Below are 23,056 nucleotides of genomic sequence, written 5' to 3'. Positions count from 1 at the left end.
ATGCTGAATGTGCAGCAAGCCTCACATCATTTGTTTTGATTAAATCCTAAACTGGAGGTTCTTTGGCTGTAAATACCTCAAATTTCAATTGTGCAAGTGGACTAAATGATGCTCCCCGAGTTAGAGAGCAACTCTTCTGATATACCAGGATAGCTGCTGTGCAGGCCTCCGTAGGTGTTGGAGCTTAAGTTAGACTTTAGTTATGTTTTATAAATACATTCATTATGCTGTTCATCAGCCACTATGTAAATGTGTCAGTCGATCACAGTTCCCTTCAGCTACCCAGATCGTCCATTAAAGTCACAGATTTCAGTCTATTATTGTACTGTAATAGATAGTGATACATGGAATGGAATAATTGTGTTACCCTATGCTAATTTTGCTTCCTTTTAGTGTTTGAATTACTACTTTACCTCCTCCTCTGCTGTGAATGTATTCAGATAATCTTTTGTTTTCCCTAAAATTGTTTGCTCTTAATGCATTTATTTACAAAATAGATGCACTGCTGGAGGTGATAATGAAAAGCAGTTGATTAGTTGATGATTTGTTTGTGGGGGCAATTACATCTATCACGTAGTTGTGTGGGAAAGCCCCTGAGAAATGTAATATACTGTATGTGATTTTGCTTACAGCGCAGGACTAAATAACACAATACACTCTGTAGCCAGGCTATCTTGAGCTTAGATCTAATTAAATATTGCATTGCTAAGCAGAACAGGACCAGGCTATTGTGTGGTTGGGGAGATGGCTGAGGAAGAAGCTAGAAGTTGCAGAAAATGGTGCTGCTAACCCTGTTATATATTTGGATGTATATTTCTAGGCCCTCCTATGCTATGCTGCTCCCTAAACTCAAGTGTTAGGGAGTTGTCTGGGTGAATTCAGTGATAATATGAGTGATTTTGTATGTGAAACTTCCAAGGACACATGGTCTCTCTCCAGCTATGCTGCCACTTTCTCCATTCTTGGCTGATGTATATGTAGAGCAGTATTGCAGTAGTGGAATTTGGCATCACTAGGAATTTACCATAATGGTTATGTCACCTTCCAGTAACAGAGCCCTAAAAATGGCTGTTACAAGGAATCTGCATTTCTTCTGTAACAAGAACTCTGCATTTAGGGAACTCAGATTGTAATTAAGGAGATTTCTCTTCTTTCCATAAATTCAGCTGCCCTGGGCGTTTTTTACCTGGGCTATTATATATGCCCTTTGAGATGCATACTGCTTTACAGACATGCATATGGGTCATAATTTGAAAAGCACTTTGGGAACTCAGGTATTATGAAAAGGCATGGGAATTCCATTAGGAGTTGCTGAGCTTGATGGTATATTATTGTTTTAGCCTTTCATGATATGCAGAATTTTCAACTCTCTTCAACTAAAAGGACATTTAATGAGGTAGTGGGAAAAACATTTGATTTGTTTGCAATTCTTCACTTTATTTACAAAAGGCCTAATGTAACTAATAGCTTAAAAATGAGGGTAATAAGCAAAATGCTACCTATTATCTAGAGAAGAATATTAAAAAGCCTGGTAATGTGCTGGCATTGTAGTTAACTAGTGCTGAGTGAATAATTTACAGCAAACACTTTATTTCCTGCTCATCGAAAATACACAAGCACATCACAATTTATTTGCTTGAATTTGCTGGAGGAATTTAAAGAAAAATCTCCAAGGACCAGTTGCTAGTATTTGAAATTTTAGCTTTAATGCATTGCTGTGATTGGCTAGATACATCTATCTCATCTCTTCGTTCTTTGTTCAGATTAGCACACAACGAGGATTTTCAGGAGCTGTTTCCGTGCATTGTGATATAATACAGGTCCACTGCCTGGGGATAATTCTGCTAAATCACAAAAATAAATAAATAAAATAAAATAAATAAAAAGGCTTGTGGTGTGTTGTACAGCAAAAGCAGTTTTAGTCATTTGAACTTTTTTTTACCTCCTCCCTTCTCAAGGTAATAGCTAGCAGCTCTCTGGTTCATTGAAGGGTTCACATTCAGAGCTGTGCAAGCCAAGATAATGAAATGGATAATTAAACCTCATGCATCAGTTTGTAAATTGATCTCGTGACAGAGTGAGAAAGAGAATTTTTTCATTATTTTTTCCTTTTTTTTTTTTTTCTTCTCCTTACACCTGTGCAGTACACAGCTTTGTGTATTGGCCATGCCTACTATGGGATGCACTTTGCTGTCCTCCAAAATCCCAGGTACAGTGTTCCCTATTTAAAGGCCATATATGTCAGCAGATTCCATTGAAAGGATGGGCTATACTAGTAGTTCTGTCCTCAAAATGGGAACTAAGCACTCATTTCACTGATGGGATTTTCTTCACCATTATTTTGGGGGATTCAGGACCTGGGGAGGCTGCAATTCCTATGGTCTTTTCCAAAATCTTTATCCCTTTGTTCTCAGTGCTTATGTACTGAGGTTTAGGAGCTTAAGCCAAAACTGAGACAGTAATGCCAAGAATTGTCTGTTATCTATAAACTGTTGCTCATTCTCAAAGGAACAGAGTGAATGGGTTGTGACTCTACAGGGACTTTCATGTGGTGAAATGTTCATAACCAGCTACAAGTTAGTTTAATATCACAGCTATGAAGCAGGGGTGCTCGCGGCACAGAAACATCTGTGGGGAGGATTCTTTATATGTTATGTGTGTTTAGGCAGTTCAGAAACAAAGGTCATGGGGAAAAACATCACTGCCCAGTGAATCAGGATGCTGAAGTTACTTGATACATTCAAGTATATGGAAGAGCTTGAAAGCAGTATTTGTGGACCCATACAGTTGAGGTTAAAAAATGGTATCTCTTATGTCACTAAAGTGATGTTTAAACATTTGCTCTAGGGTAGAATGCTTGAGAGGTCTATCTACAATTTTAAAAGTTTATTTTTCAAATAAATTGATAAATCTGGTGATTTTCATGTAATTTTAGTGCATAAATCTTTTAATAGAAAGTGAGCTGATGTGCTTCAGTCTCTTATTAGCTATGGCTTATGTACATAAACTGATAAGAGTTGGTGAAACTACCTTTACCAGACTTGACTAGCGGTGAGGTTTCTGACCAGCTATTCCGAAACAGGAACATTTGAATTTTGCTTTACCCATCTTCCTGAAAAGAGATGAGAAATGAAAATTCTGGAGCCTAATGCATTACAGCAGATCAGAGTGGGCTGATACAAGTGTCTGAGAGGTTAGATGCAGAGAAGTGGAGCTCTCAGAGCGCAGAGTTTCACCTGCGTTCAATTTCTGACCAGCTAATTGGGGTGGCTCCCACTTGGAGCACTGGCGGTTTGCCCCTGTGAGCATCGAGCCCTTCTGTGAGTGCATTTACACTCTTTCTTCTTGCGCTTAAAGCCTCTGCTCCTGTTCTTGCCACGTGACTCTCTCCAGCTCCTCCGAACATCCAGGATAACGACAGAGACTTGCTGTTTGCTGTGCTCAGGGATATAGGATATTTTCCAAGACAGGAATACAGGCTTGGCTGATACCTCCACTTCTTTAGCCCCTGATATCCTTGTATGTATAACTCTACGGCTAGAGTGTGTAGAAAATGCTGCCTCACACAGGCCAGTGAATTAAATCATACGGAATTGTGCCATCAGTTGCCTTAGCTGAAATGGTGGCTCTTCAGGCTGATCTGTCTTCTGCTGTGGCTGGGAGCCCCTCCTCAGCTCTCAGCTGGGTGGAAAGGCTCTTCTATAGGAATTTGGTATGATTTGATTTTTTTATTTAACTTTTTTTTTTCCTTTCATAACAGAATATGGCAGAATTGAACATATTTGTGAATTCTTCCATAACACTAATCCCACCTTCTTTGATGGATTAGACTGGGAAACAGTTTTAGAAAATAAAGGAAAAGCAGTGCTGGGAAGGCAGATTTCTTGCCTTCTTTCTCCTCCCCTCTCTCCCTCTGTTTATGGTACAGCATTATCATCTTCTGAATCTATTGCCATCCCAAGGGAGGCAGGTTAGACCAAAGGGAAAAAAAAGAAAAAGTGATCTTGATTTAAAAGTCGTGCATCCCCAGGCTTGGCCTGAACTTTTCTTTATCGAGAGCCTGTTCTTAAGCTGGCATTCTGCGAGCTGAATGCTGAAATGTGTCCCTGCAGGCAAGATGACTGTACCAAACCGGCTTAGATTAGTTCCAATTTGTCAGCCTCACCTTCCGGAGATGAAACCCCATACTGGCACCAAAAAGGATGTGTTTCTCAGTCCGGGCAGCTCTTCAGGGAGGTATCCCAGAAGTGCCATGACAAGGCAGTCACATATCCAGACTGTTTTGCAAAGATTTTGCTGCATGAGCCACCAAGGCTCCCTGGCACTTCTGTGTTGCCTTCACATGCATGGGAGTAGCAAGGTCTGGTGAAAAATGGGAACTGGGAAGGGTTGAAAAACTTTGAAAAAAATATTAATTCAACCATTAAGTTTAGCTTTTTAAAAGGAAAACCTTCATTATTTTTGTTTGTTCATGGTGTTACTTTATTTTTCTGAAACACTTCAGGGAAGAGTCTGAAATACAGACAGAAAACTTGGCTTCGGATTGAGTGAGATGTTTCTGGTTGATCTGGAGTAGGTTTTTATGGGCTTTACTTTTGTGACCCTAGGAGTGGGGCATCCGTGTTTCCATGTAATGTACAAGGGATCTGCTGGCAGGAAAAACATATGTGATTTTTGCCGAAATTTGGGCTAGAAATCAGAACTGTAAATTGCAATATTTGGGAGAGCTGCTTGGGGGTTTAGTCTTTGTTAAGGCTGCTTTGGGGGAGATGCCTGTACAGTGTATGTGTACATAGGAATGTACAAACGTGCGCAGTGCCTGGATGTGCTGCGTGGCTCTTGCTGCCAGCTGCGGTGCTGTGAGACGTGGCTACTCAGAGGCATAATGTCATTTACATAATATCCCTCCTGATTATTTTTCACCTAGTTTTCTGGTGCAAAGTTTTTTTCCTTAGCTTCATTTCATGCATGTGAAATTCCTGCACTGCACTGAATTGGAAAACAGAGGATCCATCTCAGATGACAAGATGAAGCTCTCGATGGAGTTTATTTTTCCTAATTAGGCGTTTGTCATTGTGTATTCTATATAACAATGTATAAGTAAACAATCATAGGCCTTTTGAATAAATTTATTGGTTTTATTTATGTTACTGGGCATAAAAAATCTATAATTACCAGGTACAGCCGCAATATAACTGGTATTTAATGACAATTACTTTTTGTTGCCATAGAAATGAGTCCAAAGTAGTTACCTATAATTTCTCATTCCCAAACCTCACACATGTTGTATTGCAGTATTACCATAGTAATTGCCTATTAGTCATCATAAAATAAGCAGTTACCCAGAAGATATCCGGATAGTGTGAAATTTCTCATCTCCTTCAAAACTTGCAGCACATGCTGCTTCTCGTCTTCCTTCAGTGGGATTTTTGCCTGAGTGATGAAAATGTCGGTGGTACATTAACCCAAGGGAAGAAGGGATGTGATTGAGAGAGAATTATATTCTAAAACTACACCAAGTCACGGAAAGAACATTCCTTCCCCTGAAAATATAAAAACTGCATCTTATTATTGAAAAGTAAGGATTTTTCAATCCCACAGAATGGAGATTTGTTTCTTGCCATGGCTTTCCTATTTTTTCCTCCTATTCTTCAATGTTTAGAAAATGAGAGCAAAGCTCTCTGCTGGCTTTGTGTCCTGCTCTGCAGCGGCCCCTCTTGCACCTGGTTTATCTTGCTGATCTGGACAGCAGGTTTTGGGGGGCAGTTGGCCTCTCGCTCCCTGTCCAGCTGACCATGGTTATCAGGCGGGCACAGCGGCTCTTTTGGAGGCTGGTGATGTTTGACCTCCAGTCTGGGATTGCCGAGAGGAAGGTGACAGGCAGTGACTGTGTGATCGCACCCACTGGAGCAGGGATGTTCCTGGAGTTCGCTCCCTTTTCCTCCCTGCCCTTTCCCTTTTTCCCAGTTGGCAAGGTTTTTTGGATGACCTGTTTGGTCAAAAACACAACTGTGGCCAAGAGAACATTGACAACAAGGGAGAGAGAAACCAGGAGGCAAGGCTGGAAGGCTGGAGATTCCCTTGTACCCCCATCTCTTGCATTGCAGCAAGGGGGTCGGATGGGACAGGGCTAGGGCTCTGCTCCCCCAGCTCTTACTTGGCACTGAGGACAGTTGAGGAGTTTTATTTGTGTGTCCTCTGTTGCAAATTTTCCAGCTCATGCAGTGGGCAGGTTGGGGCCCTTGTAAGACAGGTGCAGGTTGCATTTATATTTGCAACGCTCAGGGACAGGGGCACGGAGGCAAGAGAGCAGCAGTGATTTCCTCTGGCCTTGACTTGTCCTCTCACTTGTGGCACAGCTGTTCCTTTGCTGCTTGGATCTTTTCTTTCCACTGATGCTTTTATTGCCCCTTGAATTCTGTGATCTTAAGACATTTACAGTGGTTGCTCTTTTGCTCACCATTACTTAAAAAAAGCTTCCTTGTTTAAAAAGGAAAAAAAAAAAAAAGTTGTCATCCTTTATCTTAAAACAAATACTAGGCTTGCAAAAGGGTTCCTATCTACCGCCATTGAAAATGCTCTTTATATTGATGTGGTAACTGCTCATTTAAACCATATTACAGCTCCTGAGTATTTTTCAGTTGCTATTGATGTGACAAATTCTCTTGCACAGAGGACTGCACCAATCAATAGAGTCAGTATATGTGCTTTAACAACAAAGCCACATGCCTTGGGGTTCCAGTTGAATCTGAACCTTTTAGTAGCATTAAATAAAGCTATATTTATTTTGCTTTTGGTGCAAGGAAAAAAAAAAACTCCAAGCACAACCTAATTTAATACAGCTTGTTGGAAGGGTTTGAAGGCAGCATTATGGGGCCATTTTCACATGTGATGAATACATAACTAGTGTCAGAGCTGCTATTTTGTTGTTGTAAGCGAGCTCTTTCAGTTAGATTGATCTGGAACTACAGAGTGGCTTTTTATTTTTAGACGTGCAAGGAGAGAAGTCATAATGAGAAATATTGAAATCATAGCTTTTTATTTTTATATTTGGTATTACTCCACCAAGAACGAGACATGATGTCCTTAAAGAGACAGGGCTCTTTATTTTCCATTTAAATAGCACCATTCCTGGTTATTACCTTTGAGATGTTAGGAAGCCAATAAGCCCCCAGCTCGTGAACCCAGCCAAGTGAATTGAAGATTTGTATTTAAGGGCTGTTTGGGTCTGTGTGTTGCTGTAGGAGCCTGTTCTTGACCTTCACTGGCTTAGTGTTTTTTCATGGGTTTTATGTCTTTTAGAGTGTATTTGTAAATAAGAGGGTATTAATGATGGCCTGGTTGAAACGTTTGCTTTCTTTCTTCTCCTCCTGAGTGGCTGTTCCTAGGTCAGAATAATCCCATTTGGATTTCTTAGCTTTACTTTCAGTCAAGTAACCAGTTTCTCTTTCTCTCTTTTTAAGTCCAGCTTGTGTCTGTGAATGGTGATTTGATTTGAGCCCTTGTTCATAGCAGCAAACAAAGGAGCAATGTCTCCTCCAGCGTTATGGGTTTTTTTCTTTTTCTCACCTTATTTATTTTTAAATTCTGCAAATGACTCTCAGTTCACTTGAGTCAAATTTGCTGTAGATTTTCATGTTTTGGTTTCCTTATCTGCAATTTGTGAATAATTAGGTCTCATATATAAAATCAGCTGTGGCACTACGCTTGTTTATGCACATAAAGGGTGTTGCATTCCTTGGCTTCGAGGCATTACATAGGTACTAAGCCGCAATATGGTCAAATAAAACGATATTTTTAAATATACCCGTGAAATCGGAGCAGTGTTCTATTGTTAGTTATGCTGATGGTGGAAGGAAGAAACACACTGCATTGAACATGTCTCGTGTCGGAGCGGGCCTTGTGCCCTGTGGCCACCAGGCCGCAGCCGATGGCTTTTAAGAGCTGATACAAAAGCCTCAAGGCTGCTCCGAAGGGCTTTTTGCCAGGCTGGGGAATTATGGCCATGGCACAACCCAAGGAATACGCTGTGTGTTTGCAAGTGCCACCTGCTGGTACCATTTCTTGAGAGGCAGGTGTTGAGTGAACCTGTAAGGGGCTTTGTGGTGTCCTACAGGCCTGCTTACATGGCACGTGCGTCACCTGCTGACGTGCATCACACCAATGCACCAAAGTGGTCCTCCCGCCTTGGCTTTTGCCATGAGGATGCTGCGCAAAAGTGTCTGGAGGGTGGGATGAGAGGTGGGGTGTGGGGCTGTTCCCGATAGGAGGTGGGCTGTTCAAAGTGCGTGTGTAGCTGTTGTTCATGGCCAGATGATCTGGCTGCTTTGTGCCCAGGCTTTCTCACCTCCTTTCCCCCAGGGAAATTCCTGCTGCTCCTCTACGGGAGATCTGCTTCAGGCAAGTGCTCAGGAGCGTCTTCTGCTACAAGAGCTGTGACTTGGGAGCACCTGTGCCTCTCCATGGGCTCCTTCCCACACTGTGGAAGGTTCTCCTCCTTGTCACAAGTACTAGTCCAAGTGAAGTGGTGCTTCCCAGTAGAAATAAGGAGCCAGAGGCAAAGCCCTGTGAGAGCTGTGCTGTCTGTATTAGAGGGCCTGCAAACCCTGAGCTGCTGTGCACCCCCATAGGAAGGCAAAGCCCTGGGAGGCTTGACTTGGCTCCAGCCCTCCCTGCTCGGTCCCAGCAGGCCAGGAGAGCTGGGCGCTCTGGGTGCCCAGAGAGCAGGGACTGCACACAAGGCTTCCAGCTGTCCTTGAGCTCTCGTGCCCACAGCGCTGGGCTGCTCCCTATCTTGCCTATTTGAGCTCAACTTCTGCTTTAGTGAGAATGATGCTGGTTTCTTCTGGGTGAACAACCTGGAGAGGCAAGGAACGAGGAGGTTGCCTTTCCTGCTGCCCATGAGCTCAGGAAGACCTGATGCGTGCTTATCTCTGTTTTGGATTGTTCTGCCCCAAGTAGCATCTCCCAGTGATTTTCCACCGTAACTGCCATTCTTTACTTTTCCCCACATTTAAGCAACATCTGCTCACCTTGACCTACGGATTCACCATCTGCCTAGGAAGGCTGCTGAGGGACTTGCTTGTTATGGTAAGCTTTGTGGACAAAGATCCTGGGATTTTCTGAGGTTGCACCCATTTGCACAAGATCCTGAGCAGCCAATGATCTATCCCATGGTCTCGGCAAGAGCAGTGTTGCCTGCAGCCAGATTTTATCATGCTGAGCAGGTGGGGAGTTTGACAGTCATCTGCAGTCCATTGGGGAAGGATTTACCTCCTCTCAGTGGAAAAGTCCTGCCTTCCTTCTCAACCACTGATGTGTGTGTGGGGAGAGGGAAATCCCATCCAAGTCATCAGGAAAACAATAGCAGCCTAAGGGATGTTTGTTTAGGTTTCTTTTTTGTTGCTTGCTTTTTCTGGGTGACAGCTGTTCTTTGTTTTATTATTATTATTTTAAAAACTGCAGCACTTAAAATGATGGCAGCTTGCCATCAATAATTTATAATATTAGTCCTAAGGGCAGTGTCATGTAACATGAAATCTATCTTGAGACGAATCTAAATAATAAGTATCCGTTATCTTAAACAATATTGTATTAATAAACTAACATTAAATAATTGGAGGAGGTTTATCACTTCTGGGGAGCAGTAAGGCTGTCACTTACACAAGGTTTCCACTTGCATGTTATGGTCAGCGCATTGGTCCCCTGGCACGCCCGACAGATCCTTATTTGTACCCGGACCAGAAAGAGATCTCCAAGTGTTTCAGAGCTGTTGCAATGTCTCCTCTGATGTGTCTGAAGGTACCTTTTTGCCTGGCTAATTTCCACAGATGAAGTCTCCTGTAAGAAGCAGGCCTAAGTGCCAGGTCTCAGAAGGAGTTTGCAAGGTATTGAGCTCCTGAAAGCAAATACTGGTGCTTATCAGGAAAGCTGCAAAAAGTTCCAAGGGAACCTTGTGCTTATCTGCCAGCACATGAGTCAGTGTGGGAGCTTGTGAGGCTGTGCAGCAACCAGGTCGGAGACGGAGACTGGGCCTGCACAAAATTAACCTGAAAAAGGGGAAAACGTGCACGGCTCTCTGTGCAGCAAAGAATGCAGGAGAGGGGAATGAGCAGAAAGGATGCTCTTTTACTGGTACCTTCTGTGAGATGGACTGAAAGCAATTCTGAAGCCTGGGATCCAGGTAGCTGCTGTGCAGTTATTCCAGGGGTAGTGGAAAAGGAGGACAGTGGTGACTGCTGATTCCCTGGGTGGTGGTTGTTTTAAATGCAGCCTCACCTATACAGTTCTTTTCCTAGGACTGTTGTTTCTTAAGGGCAGCAAATGGTTATTTTCATAGTAGCAAGGTGAGTGGGCCAACCTGTGCATTCAGGGAAAGGGGAGCTTTATGGTGCTAGAGGTTGGAGAAGAGCTGTTCCCATGTAGCTTGCTGTGCCCCTTGGCGTATAGGTGAGAAAAGCAAAGGAGAGACTGTCCCCTAGGCCTGGGAATGGGAGGGGGGATGCTCCACAAAACGGGGGGATTGTGGATCAGAAGGACGGGGCTTTTTAGGACACACGGAACCACAAAGGCATTAGCCCTCTCTGCCAGTATGAGCAGGACAGCTGTGCTGCCTCCTCTTCCCCTTCCAGGCTGGAAAGGATGTATATTAATAGAAGTGTATGTGACTTAACGTGCAGCTACTCGGTGTTAACCCACGTCCCCAGGGGAGAGAAGTGCTTATTTCAGGTTGTGCAGATCATAAACCTGCTGTCTTGTGCGGCGCGTGTGCTCTGAATACCAATGCTCCCTTTCCCTTTTCTTGCCTGACACAGCCGTTGGGCTGATGAATTGTATAGATTATACAGCGATAATGGATGGGGAAGGGGAATTTCATCTGTCTCTTTATCCAAAATATGAACAGTAAATCCTGCCTGTTTGCAGAGAACAGCTGGATTTCTAGTAGCACGGGAACGCAGTTGGGGCTGGGTGGGTTTAGCTGCTCCCTCCCTTTCAGCGCTGCCACTCAGATGTCCAGATGCTTCCAAGGGGACAGGACCTTTCCAGCCTCCCGAGGCCAGGCAGCCTGTCAGAAAACACTGCTTGGACCAGGAAAAGACTGACCCCTCCGTGGTGCCCCTTCACGATGCCCTTGGGAATAAGGGAGGCTGGGGCCACTGCACCTGGCTCTCCAAATAACAGCTGGGTGAGGGAATGGGGTCTCCTTGTAAACATGAACAATCCCTAAATATGGTGCCGGCTGATCTGTGGTCTGATGCTGTGCAAGGAAGCAGTGAGATGCATTATGAAGGGGCTATAATAATGTGTGAATCCTCTAGAATCTCAGAAGCTGCAAGAAGGATGTTACAGAAGTACGTCCAGGCTTCTAGACTGACTGTTTTATAATGCCAGTAATCAATATTGTAGATTAATTTGAACTGCAATAGCCGATCAAGACAGCCTGGATGTTTGAGTGACTGATGTGCACTGGCACTGCGACACGGACCACGAGCCACGGTCCTGCTCTGGTAGGTGCTGTGCAAGTACATTGTAAATGGTTCTCTCTTTCCCAAGGCACTTGCAGAGCCAGAAGAAGGTGGCACAGCAGGTGGACAAGGCAATTGAGCAAGCAGGGAAAGATAGAGTGTTAAATATGATGGGAGAAATAGATTCTTTTTTGGGGGGTGGGTTCTTTTTCAGCACTTGATTGAAGGAGACACAATAGTTAATTATGGGGTAGCCTGAGTAACCCTTGTGTGTCATCTGATGCTAGGACTAGGACATTCTGTGACTACTCCAGATTTAGTGAACCTCAGGAAAGAGATTTCAGTGACCAGATACATTTGTCAAAAAAGTCGGACCCCAATAGGTTTTCTCCTCTTCTTCTGTTTTTCTCCTCTTCTTCTGTGCCTTATTGCTCAGGCACACCAGTGGAGCTCTATTCAGTTCTTGGTGAAAGTGTAATTTGTTTTAGTTACAGGATTGGATTATTCTGTTGTATTTGAGCAGTATTATTGTTCTGCACGTTGTTTTGCATCTGGGTTGAATTGTCATTTGTGTAGCTGGAGATAAGTTTGTTCAGTAACTTTCAAAAATCCACAGTTGTTCAAGACAGTCAATCATCTGGCAATGTCCACTAGTGAGGCAGCAATGTGGTGAGAACATCCATTCAATGCAAGCAGTCTCAGCAAGTTTTGTACCTCAGCAGTTGACCTTGGATGCATCTTCTCTGTGTTTTTCCAAGACTGAAAAGAATCAATTGACAATCTGCCAATCTATCTCCTTTACTTCCTACTATGCCTTTGTTAATCTTTTCTATGTTTTCAGCTGCTAAAATGTTTCATTTTCTGTCATTCATTCTTTCAGCAGAGTTTACTTCTGCTCCTGCTGCCGACATGCAAAGGGGAAGGGATGTGGGGGGTAGGCTTGTTCCTGACCTCTCCATCTTGATGATGCTGTGTTAAGTAGTATAGAAGCTAGATGGGCTGTATCTAGGAGCTGTGCTGTTATTGGTGTAGGTGATAGTCAAGCACAGTCCGGGCAAACTGTTCTTGTTCCTTACACTGGTCACCCTTTCAATTACAGATCTGATCTGCTAAAGTCTTGTCAGTCTCATTCTGGTTTCTGTTAATGAAATGCATTTAACTGTCAGCTCTTGTTAACAGTAACAACGCAGCTGAGAATTCATAAATTCCCATGGAAGTCAAATGACTGCTACCTTAGAGGAACTCAGTCAAGTTCTTTTTCATTTTGAAGCTGGAGAAGGAAACAAACACGCAACTGTCTGGGTCTAGACAACCGTGATATTTTGAGCAATGAATCTCTCTGACTTCTTTATTCAGTTCCTGTCTCTGAAAAAGACCAGATGAATATTACATTTTCTGAGAATTCTGTGATTTTGGGTCCATGTCATCACCCAGGTATGCTCTTTGTATCTTGGCTTCATCTCAATTTATTGCCTGTTGCAGTGAATATATAGAAATCTAATTTTTCCAAAAACAGGCAAGTGCAATCATGAGTGTGTAAGTAGTTGCCTAGCACACTTTTGACCTATTCTGAGGAACCACAAGAAAGAACAGAATTAGCAAACTTTTACTTTTTGGCAAAAGTCCCAGTGTTTAATTTGATTGAATTCCCCTGTACTTGGCACTGGTGAGGTCGCACCTCAAATACTGTGTTCAGTTTTGGTCCACTCACTGCAAGAAGGATATGGAGGTGCTGGAGTGTGTCCAAAGGAGGACAATGAAGCTGCTGAAGGGGCTGGAGCACAGACTTTATGAGGAGCAGCTGAGGGAGCTGGGATTATTTAACCTTATTTAATAAGAGAAGAGCAGACTCAGGGGAGACCTTATTGCTCTCTACAACTACCTGAAAGGAGGTTGTTGAGTCAGGGGCCGATCTTCTCCAGAATAAGTATCAATAGGACAAGAAGAAATGGCCTCAAGTTGTGCCGGGGCAGGTTCAGGTTAGACGTTAGGAAGAATTTCTACATGGTGGTGGAGCCTTGGAACAGGCTGCCCAGGGAAGAAGTGGAGTCACCGTCTCTGGCAGTGCTCAAGGAATGTGTCAATGAAGCACTTGGGGACATGCTTTAGCAGGCACGGTGGTGACGGGTTTACTGTGGGACTCGATCTTAAAGGTCTTTTCCAACCATTATGATTCTATGAATTAACAGGTAGATGACAATGGCATGATCTGCATGTGTATGTGGGGGCATAGAAGGTAGGGAATGATCTGAGCATGGAAGGTAGGGATATGCTAACATGAAAGTTACTTTTCAGTATAGTGGGAAAGAGTCTAGGAAGATGGAGACTGATGCTTAAGAAATGAAGGCTCAAGTCCTCGAGAAGATGGTTAAAGACTACCGTGTATTTTTGTGTTTGTCTTTAAGGTTCATATGGGAGTTGCTTCAAGGGAGATCTTTACATGTGCGTAGTAGATGGAAGATCAGGAAAGGTGATCACAGTAGCAACTTTCTAGCTTTCAAATGTATGATTCTTTTTTTTTTTTTTTTCAAAGTATTTTTCACTGAAGACTGGCTTTTGTTCAGTTTGTTTTAGACTTTTTCCTTCAAGAAGCCTATATGGTTGATGATCTCTTGGTCTTTCTTGCTATTTATAGGTGTGTCTGACTGGAAAAATTGGACACATCGAGTATATACTTAAATCATTTAATCTAATTGAAGTATTCTACAAGTTCTGGAGATGATTCCTAGCTTTCATACGACAACTTCCATTAGAGTCGATGAGAGCTAGAGGCATTTTCTTTCAACTATCCAACGCAGAGGGCTTTAAAGTTTCCTATCTTGTGAGCTTAATAGTGTAAAGAGAAGATTTAAAAAAAATAAAAAGGAAAAAAGAGAACACAGTACAAAAGAAAACTTTATAATCTTTAAAAAAAAAAAAAAAAGAAAGAGCTAACTTTTGTTGATGTATCCGTGAACACTTGTTTTAAACAGAAGTTGTTGGGTTGGAGCTGTTTGCTCATTTTCCCTGTAGTTGTTGCAGGTCTGCAGAAGCAGGAGGAAAGCTGCCTGTGACAATGTGATTGCTGTTGGCCTGATTATAAATAGTTTGTACCTGAATTTCAGTTCAGTTCATTATAGGCATGAAGCTTTGTTTTAATAGTCAAAATGGTGGGAGGATGGAATCTCCTTTTCGTTGAAAAGATAAAATCTCCAAACTGTAGACATAAAAGGTCAGAATGTGAAACTGAGAACAACTAATTAAGTTGGAAGAAGGCCACAATTAAGTACCGGCATGAACAAGGGAAATACTGTGGCCATATTCCTTATAAATGGATCTCTTATACTCCAAATCATTCTTACCTGGTTCTGAAAATAAATACTGTATTTCTGTAATTCTGAGATAGAAGTTGTATTAACTTGTGAACTCCTTAAATGGTCCTAACTGGTCAAAGTGCAAACCAGTGCTTGTTTAGTCTTGTCAAGAACTGAATATTTTGTCTTTGGATGTTTATGTTAATTAAAATCATCACCTAAATATCTCCCTGTATATACATTCATTGTTGCCATTTAATGACCTGAAGAAGTGGTTTTTTGTTTGTTTGCATTTTTTTTTCCTCCAGGTTAAATTACTGCCAACAAGAAATTGATAAAATACAGTAGAAATGTCACGTGGCCCTTTCCATAATTTGGAAATGCTTTGATAAAAATTTCGATATTCAATACTTTGTCTTGTGACACTCCCTATTCCTTAACACTTGAAGAAAACTGCAAGGGAGATGAAGCCTAGACAGCAGTCCTGGCCTTTTCACGTATCCTTGTGCTTTCTCCACTACGTTGTGTGAGAGCAGTATAATTTTGTGTGTTGAACAAGAGGGAGATGGATTTTCAGATTATGGAGGTTTCCCTTTTGGCTCCTCTTTTATTGCTTGTTCCCGTTTAGATGCACGTATGTCGGTGGTTTGTGTGTCACTTGTCATCTGCCCCAGGCCAGACACCCAGTTCTGTCCCACAAGTGAACGTAACCACTGGCTGCTCTTCTCTTCTGCAAGACAGCCCAAAAGCCCAGGCAAGCCTAACCAGCTGCAGGTATAATTTCCTGAGGGGCTGCCTGCAGGCATAAGCATCCCAGCGTTGGGACTGGAGCAGCTGCCTTTGTCCTGTGGGTGAAGGATCCATTTCAGGAGGAGGATGGGGCATCTTGGGACACATAGCATGCGAGGAGAGGAGTTTGTAGGACAGATCTCAGCTGCAGGACAGAAGTATGCCAAGTTGTGCTCTCTTTTTTTCCTGTTGTTGCCCTCCCTCCTCTTGAGCCTGTTCAACTCTTCCTGAGGACAGCCTGGAATCCTGCGCTTATGTGTTGATTTCTTCAAAAAGTGAAGAAACTGCCTTTTTTTTTTTTCAAAGGGAGGCAGGGGGGGGCAGAAAGAGCTGATAAAGGAGAAGGGGTTTTCTATAATTCTGTAGTTTTGACTAGTCATAATGTACATGAATGGATATAATTTTACATAAATATTTATTTTTATCTTTCCTATTATTTTTATCTTTCCTATAGTAAAATCTTGATTGCATCTACAAGAAATTACTAGATCTGCAAGTGGTGAAAAATGATTTTTTTCACCTTCATGTTTTATGGCACATCTGAGTACTTCGGCAGTTGTAGTTTAAAAAAAAATCAGAAAAAAGTATCAGAATTCCTTTCTGTGTGGGGAGATATACTTGCCTTTATGACTATGGGATGTTGCAATTTCAATCTTTCAACCCCTTGAAAAACGTGGAGAAACAGGCCTTTAGTCAGCACCCTTCAATAGAAGGGAATGGGAATTCACCTGCTTTTCCTAAGTACCAAATTTGCAGTCCAGGGGAGATGAGGCCTAGCTTCAGTGTTGTTCCTAAATGAATTAGGAGCTTAAGCGCAGTCCTGAGAGATGGCTTTGTGTGAACTCTCGAATTGACTTTGTCACTTAAATCAGCTTTCAGCCAATGATATTTTCTTTGTTTTAAGTGTCTGGACGGTAACTACTCCAGGATATATTTTTAAAGGCAATCTGTGCCTAATTCCCATCAATTCCAGTAACGTTATGCAGCAGAATCTGGTAACAAGAAATTAAGAATTACCTACCTAAAACAGTCTAACCCTGTTGCAGACAAGAAGATGACCAGATGATGCACCAATCAGCACCGGTAGGTGATGGCAGAAGATTGCCATTAGTGAGAATTTTTGTGTCAGCCTGTGACTCGAGAGGAGACAGAGTTTGGGAATGGCCATGAGTGCTCAGTGCCATGCTGGCCAGGACTTCCTTGTGCAAGTAACACATGCAATCAAAACAGAAGAATTACAGAGAGAATCATATGAAATTTCAGTTGCAAAGATTATAGTCACTCACATTAGAACTCTTTTATAACAGAAATAATAATGAAACAACATTTACTTTATCCCTTTATAGGGGCCAATAAAGTATAATGTGACCATATTCAAAAAGAATCTTATTTTACGTTTTCTACATTGCCTTCCTTAACATTTTTCTCATTTCTTATTTTATAACCCATTTAATTGAGGTAGGGAAGAATGTGAGGGACACATTTTGGACGAACAACAAAGAAAAGTTTCTTCATAACTATTATTGGTTCCACTACAACATCAAGAATGCTCCTATTCTCTATTGTAACTCTTTGGATTAGAGATTTCATTAAAATCTTTTGTGAAAGGTTTTTTTTTTTTTTCACATTCCTTTTTTCTCCTTGTAAGTCCCATTTCATCCAATTAACTTTTCTGTACCTTTGAAGTTCAACCAAGATCAGTGAGACAGCAACTGCTTCTTCCTGGGAGCCCACAGAGGGTAGCGCAGAAGCCACATGGGTTAACAAGGCTCACTTCATTGCTGTAGAAGAGGCAGAGAGGATTTGAGGGCCCTGGAGAGCTTTGCTATTCTTGAGGTCCATTGATAAGAACGCTGGTGGTAGGGGACTAGCAATTAGGGTATTTTTTCGGTGGTCTTTTGTTGTGCACGTGAATTTAATTGCCAGAACTTTGCAACTGTTGATGTTCTCTTGTTCACTCTGCAGTTGTGCTGTGTGCATTCATGTTTTTAAGAGGGATGAACGTGTCCTTATGCACAAATTCCTTGCTGTAAAACAGCATCCAATAGAAAACGGGATTCAAGCAAGATAGAGTGGGCCCAAAGCTCTCCCTGCCTCTCCCAAAGGGTCGGTGCCCAAGAGCTGATCTAATTACGAGGCCATTCAGGCCATGGGGTTAAAAGCTGTTCTGGAGGCACCAGGGACCTCCTTTAAGATCTGAGGTTAGGTTTTAGGGGCAGTTCTGTGAGGGAATATGCAGGAAAATTGCTATGCATGTGTGTGCATGTACGTATGTGTATGGAATTCAGAACAAAGGGTTTAGATGCAGCAGCACAGGCAAGGATGGAAATAGGTCAGTCGTTGAAGTGCTCTCTACGTGTTCCTTCTCTGTGACAGCTCTGAGTAGCACTTGGAAGACAGCCTGGGATTGCATTTAGAAGCGTGAGCTAAAAGAAAAAAAAGAAAAAGGAGGGGGTCATTTTGCTTGTTTTGATGCCCGTGTGTCCCATTTTCAAATATCCCTCTCATCCATTCTCCCTGGGATGCAGTGAGATGCCTACAAATGAGCCATGAGAGAATTTCAAAAGGTTTGCCTGCTCCATTTGGGAAACTCCATGAAAAACGTGCATTTCTTTGGATTGCGAAGCTTGTCTTGAAACTGCTCGAGGACAGAGTTTTCCTTGGGGTTTTTAGTACTTTTAAAAACCTGCAAGATTTTGTGTAGTCAATTAACGGATTACTAACTTCATATTGTCAGGTACTGCTTTGCTCTACAGATTCTGGACTTTACATAGTAACACTTTCACTTGAAATATCTTTTTGAATAAAAATTTTGTGAAAGAATGATACGAGGTTTATGCTTTCCTTCTGTTAGCAACTAGTTCACAAAATTTAGGCTAAAATTGAGACCAAAGAGTTAGATAACTATTGTTTATCACTTAGTCATCTAAAAGTTAGTCATCTATTTAATGGCTTAGAGTGCAGTCCATGGGACACTCCTAGAAAACTATTTGTCTTATCCCATAATAAACGGGCTAAGCTACTATCTGGAGAGATATCTCTTTTTTGTTTACCATTGGGGCAGTGAAAGGGGAAGGTTAGAGAGATTTGTCTTCCCTTTCTTAAGCTGTTTAGTATGAGTCCAGGGGTCTTACCTCTAACTTACACCACTGAAATGCATAAAGAGTTACCAGCAAAGTTGTACTAACTTAAACTGAGCAGAGATCTACAGATCTGGATTTCTTTTTTATTTTTTTTTTCTTCCTGATGTTTAATTGTACCAGATGTTGCTAGCACCAGCCTCCAGCTCTGGCTCAGTTACTATACATGGATGGTCAGTCTGATTCCTTATTAGCACTGAAGTGTTTCTAAGAACATGAGAATTGCTACAGAATAAACCAGTGGTCGATTTGCTTAAGTGTCTTGTTTGTGATGAGAGCTACTGCCATATGCTGACTTCGATCCACTGGTCTCAGCAATGAACAAGTATTTTGTTTCTGCTTTCTTATTTTTTTTCTATAGATTCCTTCTCTTTCTTATTTGCTTTTAATTTTAAGATGCATCCAAACACAATTTTCTATATTCATAAGCTCTCTTAGAGCAATGGGAAATTTCTCCAGGAGTTATGTTGAACATAGATGAAGATAGAAAAATAACTTCATTCATGGAAAAAAAAAAAAAAAAAGGTCATCAATGAGCTCATTTAGAAAAATAAATAAAGAAGATTTAAAAAAAAAAAAATAAAAAAAGAAGGCCCATTTAGAAAATTAATGTCTAGTGAAAAAAAATGTTGCTTGCTCACGTGCACCAAGGCACTAGGGAGTTGCAGGGTAAATGCATTTTTGGCCAGTGCTTAGTAACCAAGTTGCATTCAGGTAGGTGACCTGGTAAAAAATGAAGTTCTTCTGCAAGATATCTCGATGATTTGGAAAACTACAAACAAATAAAAAGAAAATCAATTCTATATTGAGTTTACGAACTCTATAAATTGCAAAACCACTAAGTTTTGTAAAAAGATGTAGGAAGAGTGAAGAGAAACATTCACTGTGAGTGTAAAGCTGCAGAATGCATGTGTTTTGTTTGTTTGTTTGCTTTTTCTTCAGACATTTGGAAGCCTATACAGACTTAACCATGCTGGTTAATGCTGGTTTGCTGAGCGCTATAGCCAGGAGACTGCAGCAGGCAAACTCTGCAGTGATGATGGACGTTGTTTTATCAATTCTTTGTTTTGCAACTACCAGAGCATACTTGGTGGCTGTGTTGAGAATGCAGGTGTTACCAAATTGAAGGCTTGACTTATAATTCCAAGGGTGGAGGAGATCAGAAGAATGATGAACAGGAAATTTGGAGAGAGATGTTTTTGTTTTCTTTGAGAATTGTCCCAATTATTGTGCTGATTGCCTCAGGTAAGCCACCTTTCAGTTTTCAGTGATATGCTGTGTATTATTTGTTACTGGGAAGCAGCTTCAAATATTTCTGAAGGAGAAAAAAGTTGGTAATTGGCCTTTTTCTGCTTTACATCTATCTCTGAACCTCCATCTGATAGTCATCTTGTCAAAAGTGTCAAGAGAAGTAAAAAGCAAACAGCCTTTTTAGCCCAAATAATATACTATATGTTTTTCAGTCAGACTTGAATATTGCATTTCTGGGAATAGGGATGGATCTGCAGCAGTTTGGTTGAGTAAAGCAGCTTGAGGAGTGTCTGTGTGTGGGTTTTTCTTTTATTATTATATTTTTTAACTTTTCCTTGGTTTAACTATTTTGCTACACTGACAAGAGAAATATCAACACTAGTATGTCTGTAGCTTGACCAAAGTCTTTGGCAAGTTGCTTTTTCATGTCTGAAGATAATTTTGCTCACCTGGCCTATTCAGCTATGCAGTTGTCCACTTGGAGAATGTCACTTACTGCTGCTTCTCATGTTACTCATTAGCCATGAGTAAATTTGGAGCTGGGGTTCTCTTCGGATAAGTAGGACTTATTGAGATAGCTCAAAACCTTATACTATTGTCTTGGATCTTACACATTTAAAATGGCATTCCTGTGAGGATGTGTGGTTATGACAGATTTGTTACTTATGGCTTAAGATCTGCGTGGATTTTCTGTGGGAATGACCTTGCTCGGAACAGCGGTATGTCCTTTCTTGGCTGTAACCTAGATGTATGGAAGGATGCACATAGTTAACCAATATCTTGTCACTTATTCCACTGGGGAGGGAGGGAAGTGATTTATCTGGTTTTGCAGAGTGCTGATTTCTGAGTTTGGCAAATAAGTCCAACGTGATCTTGGACAATTCACTTGATCTCTCTATTCTTCATCCCTCTCAGTTATAAAATGAGACTAATACTCTGTGCCTGCCTCGCTGGAGCGTGGTAGGACACTTCATTAGCTTGTGGTACGCTCCAAGGACTTCAATGACAAGCAAAGTATAAATGTCTGAGTTGTTAAGGGTCTTTGCTTAAGCTCTTGAAATACAAAGTCTTTGGTTCTGGAAACTGAGAAAACGGTAGAATTGTGGCACCTGAATGCAAAATCTGCACCCCTAATTACAGGTTATTTGGAATTGTTGATAGCTGGAGCTGAGCTTCACTCTATTAATGCTGAGTGCCAAGAACTGAACCAAATAGCCATGTCACACAGTGAAACTGTCTGCTTTGATAAGGTTATTGTGTTCTTGTGACCTAGGGGGAACACAACACATCAGTAGACCTGTAAATAATGTGTGGATCTCTGTGAAGCAGGGAAAATTGAGAAAGTAAACTGCTGAGTATGTTTGTAATGGCCAGCATGGTGAGGATGCTGTGCATTTATGCTCTCTGCCTGACTGGCATTTGATCCAGTATGAACCCCTCTTAAGATGGGCTTTCCTTGATGCACTTAACTTCTTTTTTCTTCTCCTCCTACAGAAAAAAAAAAAAAACGTTGTTGTTATGTGTACTTTGTTAGAAAGGGCTGTTTTCTTGCTCAGATACTACCATATGGATTTTCTGTCTGTGTGATGAACAGTATAGAAGTTTACTTTGGAATTTTTGTTCACCTGTTGCTCAAAGATCCTCAGCTTTAAATTGCACCCTTTAGGCCTCTACTGTGATGATGTTAAAAAAAAAAAAAAAAAAAAAAAGTAGAAATTCAGCATGGGAGCTGCATAATTTCAAGTGGCTGTCCAGATATCAGATCTTTTTTTGTGGATTTTTCTATCACTGTGCATTGTGCTAAACAATAATACTAATCCATTCAATCACCTTGAATATTTTGCTAATCTGTACTTATCCTCTGAAGTTATCTTCAGTATTTAGATAGGAAATTCAAGCTGAGACCAGGGAAATACAAAGTGATTGTGATATTCTTTTTCTTTGGAAGGAAGAATGTCATCTCTCTCAAATGCACATGCTTTCCAATTTGGTCTTATGTTATCTATAATCACGGACTATTTCTGTGCCATGCTGCTGTTTAGAGAGGAAGCCCGTGCACCTATCTTTCTTTGTTGTGTGGCAATGACATTAGCATGTTACTTTTTTGTATTTTACCTACTTTGTTAGGTGTTTTGCTCAGAATGGGATATCCTATGGATTTTACTGTGGTGTGATTTATCTTGCTTTGTGTATCTTTTATTCTATTAGTAGAGTATGTCCAGTGAGCTTTTGAAAACAGATGGAGTAAATGGAGGAGACACTTGAGTCTTTCATTTGAACAAAATGTAGCTTTGTATAGCAACTTAGAGATTGTGCAGAAACTTAGCCTAATTTAAAAAGTACATTTTGAAAAAAAAATATATACATGCTACCTTTTTCCACCTGGATTTTCATCTTCCTTCTCATCATTTCTAATCCTGTTGCCAAAAATGCTTTTCCAACTTGAAAGTCGTTCTGGAATTAAGTGGTTTCTGGATCTTGACAATGCAACATTTTGATGCATGTGTTTGTCACATCCTGATTAGATTGGTATAAGTTCTGCTCTCTGAGGTCTCCCTCAAAACTCAATTCATAAACCAGAGTTTCATACAAGATGCTACCACTAGGGTGATGAAACAGAGAAATTCAATCATACCACGCATAGGTTATCCATTTTCCAGAGGCTGATGGGAGAGATTGGATTTTCCGAGCCCTTCTGGGTTGTTTTGTTTTGTTTCTTCTTGGCCTCTTTTCTTGTCTTCAAGCTTCAATAAATTTTCTTTCAAAGTGGAGAAAGTCATTTTCCTCTGCTCTTTTCCTGTTCAGGAAACTCTTCTCTCCTTGAGTTTCCATTACAGTGAGATACTTAATTTTGTAAGCTTTAAATTTGTTTGCGTCCGCTTTCTTTCAAGCACGTGCATACTCACGGTGACCAATCTCAGTGCCATCAAAGTTTGGTTTATTTGATTAATTCTGCTCTGTGATTTTGAACATGAGTTTCAGGTAGGAGTACCGCAATGCTCTTGGCAGACAGTCTAGTCAAGCTAGTATAGAGGAATGGTTTGATTTTGAAGCTTCAGATTACTCTCTTGTCTACATATATTCAGTAATCCCATTTCTAAGATCTTAATATTGTCTT

At 41.2% G+C, this 23,056-nt stretch overlaps 1 protein-coding gene across 1 annotated transcript in view; it reads left to right on the top strand.

Moving 5' to 3' along the window:
* Window positions 1-23,056, top strand: part of LOC112959750 (cytosolic carboxypeptidase 6-like) — a gene marked incomplete at its 5' end in the record, with an annotated part of 175,890 nt that overhangs the window by 73,702 nt on the left and 79,132 nt on the right. The window lies entirely within an intron of this gene.

The sequence above is a fragment of the Nothoprocta perdicaria genome, unplaced genomic scaffold (genome assembly GCF_003342845.1).
Source record: "Nothoprocta perdicaria isolate Ctin4 unplaced genomic scaffold, notPer1 scaffold_0, whole genome shotgun sequence".
NCBI lineage: Eukaryota > Metazoa > Chordata > Aves > Tinamiformes > Tinamidae > Nothoprocta > Nothoprocta perdicaria.
The sequence above is the reverse complement of the archived record's forward strand: the minus strand, read 5'-3'. Positions and strand labels throughout refer to the sequence as shown.